This window comes from Coregonus lavaretus (assembly GCF_964263955.1).
Source record: "Coregonus lavaretus genome assembly, contig: HAP1_SCAFFOLD_4240, whole genome shotgun sequence".
NCBI classification, from domain to species: domain Eukaryota; kingdom Metazoa; phylum Chordata; class Actinopteri; order Salmoniformes; family Salmonidae; genus Coregonus; species Coregonus lavaretus.
The window spans coordinates 39,462-52,459 of record NW_028161565.1 but is presented as its reverse complement, the minus strand read 5'-3'; the positions used below and the strand labels follow the sequence as shown (position 1 = coordinate 52,459).

The following is a 12,998-nucleotide window of genomic DNA, read 5'->3' as shown; positions in this document are numbered from 1 at the left end:
ACTGCCTTGTACGACAAGACGCCAAACACATCCAACGGCTGAGTGATGGTGAGGGAGAGGTAACAGGATCCTCAGTTCTGTTGGGGCGGCCGTCCCGGTGCCCGTTCGCTGAGACTGAGGAGTGGAGCAGGGCGGCAGGGGCTGGGGTGGGAGGGGCTCTGTGCCTGTTAGGTTGTGGGGGGGCTTCAGCTGTATGGGATGTTACATGCATTAGGGCTCGGAGGGGTGAGTGCTGGGGCAGGATTCCAGCCCTGGCCTTGGTGGGCGTACCAGCTGGGCTGCAGGCTCTGTGAGGTGGGGGTGTGTCTGTCCCTGTCAATCATCGGCACTCAGCCCCTCCTCTTCTGTTGCTCCAACTCTAACTCCTCCTCCCGGACTAAACCCAACACCAACACCCGTCCGGGGTCCTGGGAGCGGCTGACCTGTGCCTCACCCGCAGGAGGGCCTAGCCACCCACTTCCCCTCTCTCCCATCCTCCACCCTCACTACCCCTGGTCCCTTGGGCAGAAAGAGAAGCAGATGGTGTGTGATGTCATCAGTAAGCGCCAGTCCGAAGCCCTCCCCCTCGACACACTAAAGGAACCCCCCTCAAACGGACTGAACCTGCATCCTAACCCTAACCCCCACCCTAGCCAGACCAAAACCTCCAGACACCCCAACCTCCCTGATTCTCCAAGCCCACCAGGGAGGCCTCAAGCTGGGGTTGAGTCCCAGGGCTCCTCCCAGGGTAGTCTATGTCTGGACACTGACTCCACAGTGGACCTGCGCCCCCCCTCTCCCATTGACCTGTCTCGCAGCATAGACCAGGCCCTGTACAGCGAGACCCTGTTCCCCCACAGCCTTTTCAGCCCCCCAAGGCTGCTCCACGTCTCTTCCAGCCTCTCCTTGAACTCCCCTGGCTCCCACCACAGCCAGAGTGCCTCACGGCCTGGAAACAGCTCAGCCGACAGCCCCCTCTACCGGAGCTCTTCCTGTGGAGATGTGGATATGTCTCCTACACGGCCACCCCAGCCAAGGTGCATTCTCCCAGGCCACGGCGATCCCTGCTCTCCCCCTGAGTGCTGGTGGAGAGGTAGTAACTCCAGCTATCTGTGCCATGAGTCCCTGAGTGGGTCTTCCCAGGGTCTGTTCTCCAGCTCGGGGGCAGGAGGGGCATGGTCACACCCCCACACCACCAGAGGGCAGCCCTCCCAGAGCAGCCTGCACAGGACACTCCCCCACCTCTCCTATCACAGACGCTACCGCACCCTCAGCTCGGCCTCGCAGGACAGTCGGGGGGAGGGGCGGCTGGAGGGCAGAGAGGACCTGAGTGAAAGCAGGTTGCTGGAACGGGATATGGCCGTACAAGCGGAATTCGTCAACGTGTGCCGACAGATCGATGCTCTTAGCGTGTGCAGTGACACTATTGACCTGTAGGCAGATGCTACTGGGTTTGAACCATGCGTCATCTATGTGCCACAAGGACAGAAGGATATTACATTTATAATGCACAGAGATTATATAGTGACCTTTTGGGATATCTAAGGACTTAACTGATATGCTACACTTAGTGCTTGAGTGATGTTAGCATTCAGATCAAGCAGCCTTTTCACTGGTATAACAGATGTGTACAGAGGCAGAACTAACTATCAGTTACAGTTTATGGGGATTCTACACATAGAAAATAGACTAATAAGTTAGACTTATGCTGAACTAAATAAGGAGATAGAGTTCTGTTTGATTAGTTATAAACTGTAAATAACTGTACAGTTATTGAGTTCAAAATGTTCTAAAATAATTTACTGAAACAACCAAAGTATAACTAATTTGACGAACTTTGAATATGAAATGTCAGTGTAGTGTTAATGATAACCATACAAATATGCAAGATCACTTCATGCTTTAGTGCCATCTACTGGGGGAGAGTGAACATAAAGTGTAACTCTCATACATTATAGTTGTTTTTTTATAAACCATTTGTTCTTATAAAGAATGTATAACTGGTATCCTACCACCAAGCAATACAAGCCTACCTGTTTAAGTCACAACAGCAATATAAACCAGGAGTTATGCTAGAGTGTTCAAGTGCCAAATGCAGCAATGGAACCAGATACCAAAGCAAAGATCTCACTCAACGTTTTTCATTTAATTGAAAAACAGCTCAACCTCTGATATTCATACTGACTTCAAACCCTTTTTTGGGGGGGGGGGGGATGGATCAGCTTAATATTGCAGATAGATTGTATCTTCTATCAATGTAATTGTCTGCATCACTTCCAATCCCCCATGTTTTATTTTTATTTTTTATATATATATTCCCCTTTATTACTTTTCAACCCCACCATCCTTTCCCTACTTGGAGTAAATTAGTGAACAACAACGCCCAGGCCTCTACTTCCGGTCTATACTTACTATCTACACCTTATGGACAGAGTTAATTTTACAATAATTCTATATCTATATATATATATATATATATATATATATATATATATATATATATATATATTTATTTATTTTTTTGCTCCTGAACTTCTTCTACTCTCAACCTCTCCGATCATTTTCATGATGTCCATCCGGTTTGCTTCTAAATGCCATATCTTTCTAACTGTGCTCTTTCCCAAAAGCTCCCAACATACTACCTATATACTTATTATGGACACAGTATGCTTACATTATTAGCTATCTTTGTTATTATTTGTTGTTATTTGTTATTAGTCCCATCCTTCAACTCTATTCAATACCTCCCATCTATCTCTTAACACCATCCATATAGGATTTCTATTTGCCATATATATTTCAACCGTACTGTGATGTTTTACAAAAGTTCTGAACCTTTCTATTCTCATTGCTTCTACAGATTGTGAATTAAAAATAATTTTTTTTGCTAAAAGTATTATTATATTATTGATTGATTGACTATGACTTTTCAGATCACCCAGTAATGCTATCTGCAAGGTTAGTTCCAGGTAAATATTGCAATCCTTTAGCCATTCCTGGACCTGTGTCCAAAAACAAGCTACAAATGGACAGAACCAAAACAAATGATCTAATGATTCTATCTCTTCACAGCAAAATCTGCAGAGCTGGGAAGATTGTATCCCCCATATAAATAACATTCTATTGGTAGCAAGAATTTTATATAATAATTTAAATTGAAAGATTCTAATTTTTGAATCCGGTGTCGTTTTGCGTGTCAGTTCATAAACACTATGCCATGGGATCGGTACGTCAAAGATCTCTTCCCAACTATTTTGCAATCTATATGGGACGGCTGTCAATCCTTTGGTCCTTAAGTGAAACTGATATACTTTTTTATTTATCACAGTTTTCCTTAACCAATTATGTTCTTTAATGCAAGGCCGACAGACAAGTTCCTTACTTTCTCCCCCTTCAACTTTCCTCTTCCACTTTTGCGGTAAGGCTGCAATTATTTGGTTGTAATTCTGGGTAGAGCAGACATTTCCATATGTTTTTGTTAGCTGCATGTGCGACATAACTCCACCAGTCCTACCGATGATATCATTTACGAAGATTATACCTTTTTTAAACATTCTGTCAAAAAATAAAGGTTTTTTGTCAATTAGTATATTTGAATTTAACCACAATATTTGTTGCATTATTTGTTCTGTCGTTTCTGGAGGATTAAATTGAAATTGCAACCAACTTTCTATGGCTTGTTTTAGAAATAGTGACATTTGGGAGATTATTTCCTTTTCAAATAACTGAAAGTGAGAGGTTGTAATCTGAATAAAGGGAAAAAGGCCTTTCTTGAACAGTGGGTGAGACAATCTTACTAATTTGCTTGAGAACCAGTTCGGATTTAAGTATAACTTTTGGATGACTGAAGATTTTAGTGATAGGTCTAATGCTTTAATATTTAATAATTTCTGTCCTCCGAATTCATATTCATTATATAAATATGCTCTTTTAATTTTGTCTGGCTTGCCGTTCCAAATAAAATTGAATATTTTTTTCTCATATAATTTAAAAAACTGTTTGCTAGGCGTAGGCAAGACCATAAGCAAATAGGTAAACTGGGATAATACTAAAGAGTTAATCAGGGTGATTTTTCCACAAATTGACAGGTATTTTCCTTTCCATGGTAGTAAGATCTTATCTATTTTTGCTAACTTTCTATTAAAATGTATTGAAGTGAGATCATTTATTTCCTTTGGGATATGTATTCCGAGTATATCCACATCACCATCAGACCATTTTATTGGTAAACTACATGGTAATGTAAAAATTGTATTTTTTAGTGATCCAATACGTAATATAGTACATTTGTCATAATTTGGTTTTAATCCAGAGAGGTTAGAAAATGTATCTAGATCCTCTATGAGGCTGTGGAGGGATTCTAGTTGTGGATCTAAAAGAAAACATGAATCATCTGCGTACAATGACACCTTTGTTTTTAAGCCCTGTATTTCTAATCCTCTGATATTATTATTGGATCTGATTTTAATAGCTAACATCTCGATGGCCACAATAAATAGATATGCCGATAGTGGACAACCTTGTTTCACTCCTCTTGACAGTTTAAAACTTTCTGAGAAATATCCATTATTTACTATTTTACACCTAGGGTTACTATACATGATTTTGACCCATTTTATAAGAGATTCTCCAAAATTGAAATGCTCCAGGCATTTATATATAAATTCCAGTCGAACTTTATCAAATGCCTTTTCGAAGTCTGCTATGAATAGCAGGCCTGGTTTCCCATATTTTTCATAGTGTTCTATTGTTTCCAATACTTGCCTTATATTATCTCCAATGTATCTTCCATGTAAAAAACCTGTCTGATTAGAATGAATAATATCCGACAATACCTTTTTAATTCTATGCGCTATACATTTTGCTAGGATTTTTGCATCACAACACTGAAGTGTAAGTGGCCTCCAATTTTGTAAATGGACTGGATCTTTATATTTTCCACTTGTATCCTGTTTCAGTAATAATGAGATCAGACCTTCTTCTTGAGTGTCAGATAATCTACCATTTACATAGGAGTGGTTAAAACATGCTAATAACGGTCCTCTTAGTATATCAAAAAAGGTTTGGTATACCTCGATTGGTATGCCATCCAACCCTGGAGTTTTCCCGGACTTAAAGTCTTTAATTGCATCCAGAAGTTCCTCCTCTGTAATTTCACCTTCACATGAGTCTTTCTGTGTGGCTGTTAATTTGACATTATCAATAGAAAAAAAATCTCTACAATTAGCTTCAGTTAGAGGAGATGGAGGCGACTGAAAAGAAAACATATGCTTAAAATACTTTGTTTCTTCCTTCAAAATATCATTAGGTGAATTATGGGTGACTCCGTCAATTGTAACCAGTTTCATTAAGTTCTTTTTGGTAGCATTCCTATGTTGAAGATTAAAAAAGAATTTTGTGCATTTTTCCCCATATTCCATCCAGTTTGCTTTATTTTTATAATATATTACACTTGATCTTTCTTGAATAAGTTTTTCCATTTCTTTTTGTTTTTCCTCTAATTTATTCTGAGCCTCTATGTTACAGTTTTTATTGCCATCTATCTGTTCTGTTAGACTTTCTATTTCCTTTCTTAGTATAAACTCTTTTGACCTAAATTGCTTTTGTTTTCGAGATGAGTACTGAATTGCATGGCCTCTAAAGGCACATTTAAAGGTGTCCCATACAATAAGGGGATTCGCTGTACCTATGTTATGTTGGAAAAAGTCAGTTATAAATTCCTTTGTTCTAATTATAAATAAATTATCATCCAATAGGCTTTGATTAAATTTCCAATATCCTCGCCCACGTGGAAATTCAGTCAGAGTAATGTATATGCCTATTATATGATGGTCCGACCGCATTCTGTCCCCTATCAACACTATTTTTACTTTTGGTGCCAACGAGAATGAGATAAGAAAGAAGTCAAGACAACTAGCTTGATTCAGTCTCCGCCATGTATATCTCACTAGATCAGCATATTTAAGCCTCCATATATCTACTAGTTCTAATGTATCCATGACATTCACAATTTCCTTAAGAGCATGTGGGTGATTGTTTGTGGTGTGATTTCCTTTTCGGTCCATTGAGCTATTTAAAACAGTATTATAATCCCCCACCATAATAATATTGTCTTGAGTTGCTTGCAGGCTTGATAATTTATTATATATATTGTCAAAGAATTGTGGATCATCATTATTTGGTCCGTAAAGGTTAATGAGCCATATCTGTTTATGGTCCAATACCATATTTAAAATAATCCATCTACCTTGCGTATCTATTTGGACAATTTGCACATTCGGATCGAAATTACTATTAATTAATATCATCACCCCTTTTGAATTTCTTTGCCCATGGGAGAAGTATATTTCCCCCCCCCCATTCTTTTTTCCACGCTACTTCATCTCGAATTGTTGAATGAGTTTCCTGTATACAATAGATATTATATTCCTTCTCTTTGAGCCATGTAAATATTGTTCTTCTTTTGTTATTATCAGCTAAGCCATTACAATTATAACTGGCTATACTTATTTCACCATACACCATAATGAGATACAAGTTTCAAGTCTATTTATCATTATATATGTTTGTAAATTTACCAATAAAAAATAGCGTAATGATTGAGTGTCCATATAGCTGTACCGTGATATTTGCATTGCTACGGAGTAACCCTTCAATTGTTCTCCACTAATTCCCCCGCTAAAGCCCCTCCCCATCCCAAGTTGAGCCGTCATCCCAGTGATCAGCATCCCACCCACGTCCCTCCGTATCCCTAAGGCCCCGAGAGGCCAGGACCCATCCATCGAAAACAGCACACAGTGCCACCCACAAAACAGAAGCAGGTTAACCGCCAAAAGCATGTCCAATGCTTTCACCTCTCTATATATATATATATCTATATAACTATTATTATTTTTTTAATTATGCATATCCTATTTTCCATCATTATCAATTAATATGCGTAATAATGTCGGCAGTTCACGCATAGGATTCTAACATATAACCAGGATTGCCATTGTATTACATTTAATTCATTGACAAGCAATTATTATCCTAGCAAATAATTCCCGCGGTCCATCCCATACCCCCCCCCCACAACAGATGCCAGACAAGCACACACGCACATACTCACATACTCCAACACACTCAACCCCCCTCCTCCACAATCCACCATAAAATCCGATACTCAACGGCTGTTATATCCCAGAGCCCAACTCGAGAAATAACTTGATCTACGAGTGCACATACAGTTAAAGCTGATTGAGAAAGCATGCAGATTGAGCAGAAATTGATAACAATGTGAGATTTGATTAATCTACTTAATCTATGTCAAGTCCTAGGTGATGGAGATCAGATCCACCCTCTTCACCTGAGACACAAACACTCTGATCCCCTGTTGTAACCATTTTCCCAAGCATCTCCATGCGGTCAGACCTTTGATTATTTTGTGCCACCTGGGCCACAATGATAAACCCCCTCTCTGATTGTCCGAGTGTGACCCCCTCCCCATGGGTTACTGCAGCCAGTGTTGCCAGCACTGCCACTACCTGGGTGGGCGTACCCCACCGGAATCCCCACCGGCTAGGTAAAAGGTCGTCAAGGTTCTCATTAGCAGCTTTGAGAATTTCCTTGTATATTATGCTCTCCCATCAGGGGGCTCTGGCTTTGTAGGACCAACCCTGCCAGGCAGGCTCAGAATCTTGAGGGGGCGGTGCTGCTCAAGTAGGTCTCTGACCGCATTTATTTCTCTGTTTAGGCTGCATATTCACAGCAGGTCCATAAAATAGATGGGAACTTCTCTTTGGTGTATGGGTCGCTCAGGTGGGTGTCCAGGTTATAGGGTTAGGGATCTTTCCATCATGATAGGACAATGAATAATTAGATTAGATGTATACTATTTTAAAAAATGTATATCCCTCATCAAACCCTTTCTCTAAATGAGTAACACTGTGTCATACTGTACATACATCATTGAAGACTGTGTAAAATATACACTGAGTATACAAAACATTAAGGACACCTGCTCTTTCCATGACAGACTGATCAGGTGAATCCAGATGAAAGCTATGATCCCTTATTGATGTCATTTGTTAAATCCACTTCAGTCAGTGTAGTTGAAGGGGAGGAGCCAGGTTAAAGAAGGATTTTTAAGCCTTGAGACAATTGAGACATGGATATGTGCCATTCACAGGGTGAATGCGCATGACAAAAGATTTAAATGCCTTTGAACGGGGTATGGTAGTAGGTGCCAGGCGCACCGGTTTGTGTCAAGAACTGCAACACTGCTGGGTTTTTCATGCTCAACAGTTTCCTGTGTGTATCAAGAATGGTCCATCACCCAAAGGACATCCAGACAACTTGACACAACTGTGGGAAGCATTGGAGTCAACATTGGCCAGCATCCCTGTGGAATGCTTTCGACATGTTGTAGATTCCATGCCCCGACAAATTGAAGATGTTCTGAGGGCAAAAGTGGAGGGTCCATCTCAATATTAGGAAGGTTTTCCTAATGTTTGGTATACTCAGTGTATGTTTTATTGTAAATACAATGTACATGGAAAACAGTTCTACTGGTATGTCATGTATTGTAGACGAGGTATGATAAACAAATGAAGTTTATGATGTTTGAAAAAAGAAGTAATTATTTCTAGTACACATACAGTTGAGGACAAATATATTGGCACCCTTGCACTTTTCTTAAATATTTCCCTATTTATTCTCAAAGAAGCTGAAATTGCATTTTTTTATTTTGTCTCCACACCTTGTTATTGGATTTTCAACATTGCAGAACCAATTTAAAGTTTACAATTTGAATTGAGAAAATAATGACAAATGGCATGGACAAAATGATTGGCATCGCAGAGCTAGTACTTGGTTGCACAGCCTTTGGACAAAATAACTGCAGACAAAGTCTTCATGTAGCCATCAATGAGCTTGCTGCACCTTTCTACTGGCAATTTGGCCCACTTTTCAGCACCAAGCTGCTCTAATTCTTCAATGTTTGAGGGGTACCCTCCACCAACTGCGGTTTTCAGATCTCGCCATAGGTTTTTGGTTTTGGATTTTGTGTGCAAGGCATCACGAAATCAGCAGATTATCAGGTGTTTTGGAGTCCAATGTTCAACCCAGTGTCCAGAAATTGGGTCTCCATTGAAGATTGTGGGTCTTCCAGCAGGACAACGACCCCAAACACACGTAAAAGAAACACCCAGGAATGGTTCAAGAAGAGATGCTGGACTGTTCTGGAGTGGGAAGCAAAGAGTCCAGATCCGAATCACATCCAGAACCTATGGTAAGAGTTGAAAACAGCAGTTGGTGGAGGGCACCCCTCAAACATAGAAACATTTGAGCAATTTGCTGCTGAAAAGTGAGCCACATTGCCAATAGAAAGGTGCAGCAAGCTCATAGATGACTACAAGAAGTGCTTATCTACAGTTATCTTGGTGCAAAGCTGTCAAGGCAAAGGGTGGCTATTTGAAAAATCTCAAATAGAAAATATATTTTGATTTGTTTATCACTTTTTTGGTTACTACATGATTCCATGTGTTATTTCATAGTTTTGATGTCTTCACTATTATTCTAAAAATAAAGAATGAGTAGGTGTGTCCAAACTTTTGACTGGTAGTGTACATCACGGAAGACTGAAATATAAAAAAACTGTTTGACATAGAAACATCGGATTTTCGTCGTTGATAATAATAACATTTCACCCATGAGGCCAAAGAGGGCGCTTTTGGTTATTAACTTAAGGAAAGGGCTACGAAAAGTGCAAGGGTGCCAATATATTTGTCCGCAACTGTACAATCGATACAGTATGGGTAATACTCTAGTTAGACCTTTATGGACTCTGAGTGTATACATTGTCATGATCTATAGGCCCTATCACATGGAGAGTTGCTTCAGTTGAACTTGGGTGTTTTTTCTGTAGTCAGCAGCAATAGTTTACACATGAATGAAATCTCAGTTCATCTAGCCACGTAACTCTGTAGTGTAAGCCTTGAGTGTGGTTTATGTTGCTATTAAACAACTTTTGACAGCTTTGGATGAGATTTACAAATGGAGAGAGAAGGAAATGATGAGAATGAGAAAGAGAAAAGGGAGGAATGGAGGAATGGAGCATGTGCAAAACAAAGACCACATTGCCCTCTGCTGGTGTGGGAAAAGGATACTATCACTATGTTAGGGATGACGTTATGTGCAGCAACTGATGTAATGTAATGTAATGTCGATCAGCTTATTAGTCATGATAATCCTACTCAACATACCATTTTGGGAGTGTAACCACAACATAGCAGATACTGTACATACACCAAATAAAGGAGAATAGTAGATATTATATTAAAAGTAACTTATTTATTCTGGTTTATGCAACAGCATGGTACAGCATTAAGGAATTTAAAAGCCTGAGGTTGAGATACGCTTGAAAGTTTAGTTTTCTTAACAAACCAGAAATTCAGCCATTATGTCTGGCTATTTATGAAAGTTAGCTGGCTAACTCATTGATCCTGCTTTGTAGTATACTCCTCTTGAGAAAACAAAATAAACAACTTTTGTGCAACTTTGAGCACCTAATGTTCACTTCACACAAAGATTAACACAACAAACTGGGAGTAGTTCTGTCTTTGCTGGTGAGTCACTAATTTAACTGACAGTGCCCTACTGTTATAAACTAGCTGCACGTCTTCTACAGGAAGGAAATGGAGGAAATGAAAGATGGATAATCGTGTCATCAGTAAAACTATTCATCATTAAAAACAACATATTTCTTCACTCACTACCACCAGGTAGCAGCAGTACATTCAGCCTGGTAAACAAGATAATTCAAGAAAGATATTCAGGGGCGGTTTCCCAAACACAGATTTTCCATTGAGCATGCTTTTTAGTCCAGGACTAGGCTTAACCTGTGTCCGGGAAAGTATACAGTATTATATTGTGGCCGACATTTACAGTGCATTCGGAAAGTATTCAGACCCCTTTTTCCACATATTGTTACAGCCTTATTCTAAAAATTATTAAATTCTACACACAATACCCCATAATGATGAAGCGAAAAAAGGTATTTAGAAATGTTTACATAGGTATTCAGACCCTTTGCTATGAGACTCGAAATTGAGCTCAGGTGCATCCTGTTTCCGTTGATCATCCTTGAGATGTTTCTACAACTTGATTAGAGTCCACCTATGGTAAATTCATTTGATTGGACATAATTTGGAAAGGCACACACCTATCCAGAGCAAAAACCAAGCCATGAGGTCAAAAGAATTGTCCATAGAGCTTCAAGACAGGATTGTGTCGAGGCACAGATCTGGGGATGGGTACCAAAAAATGTCTGCAGCATTGAAGGTCCCCAAGAACACAGTGGCCACCATCATTCTTAAATGGAAGAAGTTTGGAACCACCAAGACTCTTAATAGAGCTGGCTGCCTGGTCAAACTGAGCAATTGGGGGAGAAGGGCGTTGGTCAGGGAGGTGACCAAGAACCCGATGGTCACTCTGACAGAGCACCAGAGTTCCTCTGTGGAGATGAGAGAACCTTCCAGAAGGACAACCATCTCTGCAGTACTCCACCAATCAGGCCTTTATGGTAGAGTGGCCAGACGGAAGCCACTCCTCAGTAAAAGGCACATGACAGCACGCTTTGAGTTTGCCAAATGGTACCTAAAAGGACTCTGACCATGAGAAACAAGATTCTCTGGTCTGATGAAACCAAGATTGAACTCTTTGGCCTGAATGCCAAGCGTCACGTCTGGAGGAAACCTGGCACCATCCCTACAGTGGCAGCACCATGCTGTAGGGATGTTTTTCAGCGGCAGGGACTGGGAGACTTGTCTGGATCAAGGGAAAGATTAACGAGCGAAGTACAGAGAGATGGTTGATGAAAACCTGCTCCAGAGCGCTCAGGACCTCAGACTGGGGCAAAGGTTCATCTTCCAACAGGACAACGACCCTAAACACACAGCCAAGACAACGCAGGAGTCTCTGAATGTCCTTGAGTGGCCCAGCCAGAGCCTGGACTTGAACATATTTGGAGAGACCTGAAAATAGCTGTGCAGCGACGCTCCCTATCCAACCTGACAGAGTTTGAGAGGATCTGCAGAGAAGAACGGGAGAAACTCCCCAAATACAGGTGTGCCAATCTTGAAGCCAAAGGTGCTTCAACAAAGTACTGAGTAAAGGGTCTGAATGCTTATCTAAATGTGATTTCATTAAAAAAATATACATTTGCAAAAAAAATGTAACAAGTGTTTTTGCTTTGGCATTATGGGGTATTGTGTGTAGATTGATGAGGGGGGGAAAACAATTTCATCAATTTTAGAATAAGGCTGTAATGTTACAAAATGTGGAAAAAGTGAAGGGGACTGAATACTTTCCGAATGCACTCTATATTCCTTTTCTCAAATCCATCATATTATTAACACTACAGACTAGGCCAAAGTCACTGTCTCCCTGTACAATCACCCTGTCATCAGACAACACACACATAACATGAAAGAAAACACATCACAAATCTTAGTGGTGAACTTCACACAAAGACAAAACAACATGTGGTTATCTATTTCATTTACCTCCGCTTTTTTTTTTTTTACTGATGAGAATCCAGTGAGAACCTGATTACAGCACTATCCACAGTATAGACTCCATGTGCAGTCTTAAGGCGCTGTGGTTATCCCTGATTTAAGGCTAACGCTTATCATAGCTTTGGTCCTCTCTGCAGTAGAGCCACACTAACAGACCTCTAGGCTATTCCACACAGTCATCAACACTACTGTACATTCAAATACATCTGAGACATAGACCATGATCAACCAAAACTGGTATAAAGAGCTCCAGGGTACGTAAAGTAGTACACAGTAGTCACAGTTCAACATGCGCTACATACCTTATGCAGCCTGATGGCTTTGAGCCATGACCCAGGTACATGTGACCATTGAACGTTAGTCCCTAGTCCCTGTGGATTATGTCATGCCATCAATCAAGTCAGAGGTGACTATGGTCCCTCAAAAGCATCTTACACAACACAGAGAAAGAGAGAGATAGTG

General features: G+C 40.5%; 1 pseudogene across 1 annotated transcript; it reads left to right on the top strand.

Annotated features, from left to right (window-relative positions):
• The first annotated feature begins 8 nt into the window (after positions 1-8).
• On the top strand, positions 9-1,416 carry LOC311120391 (proline-rich transmembrane protein 4-like; annotated as a pseudogene). The gene has a single exon. The product of its transcript is annotated as a proline-rich transmembrane protein 4-like (transcript).
• Positions 1,417-12,998: the final 11,582 nt, after the last annotated feature.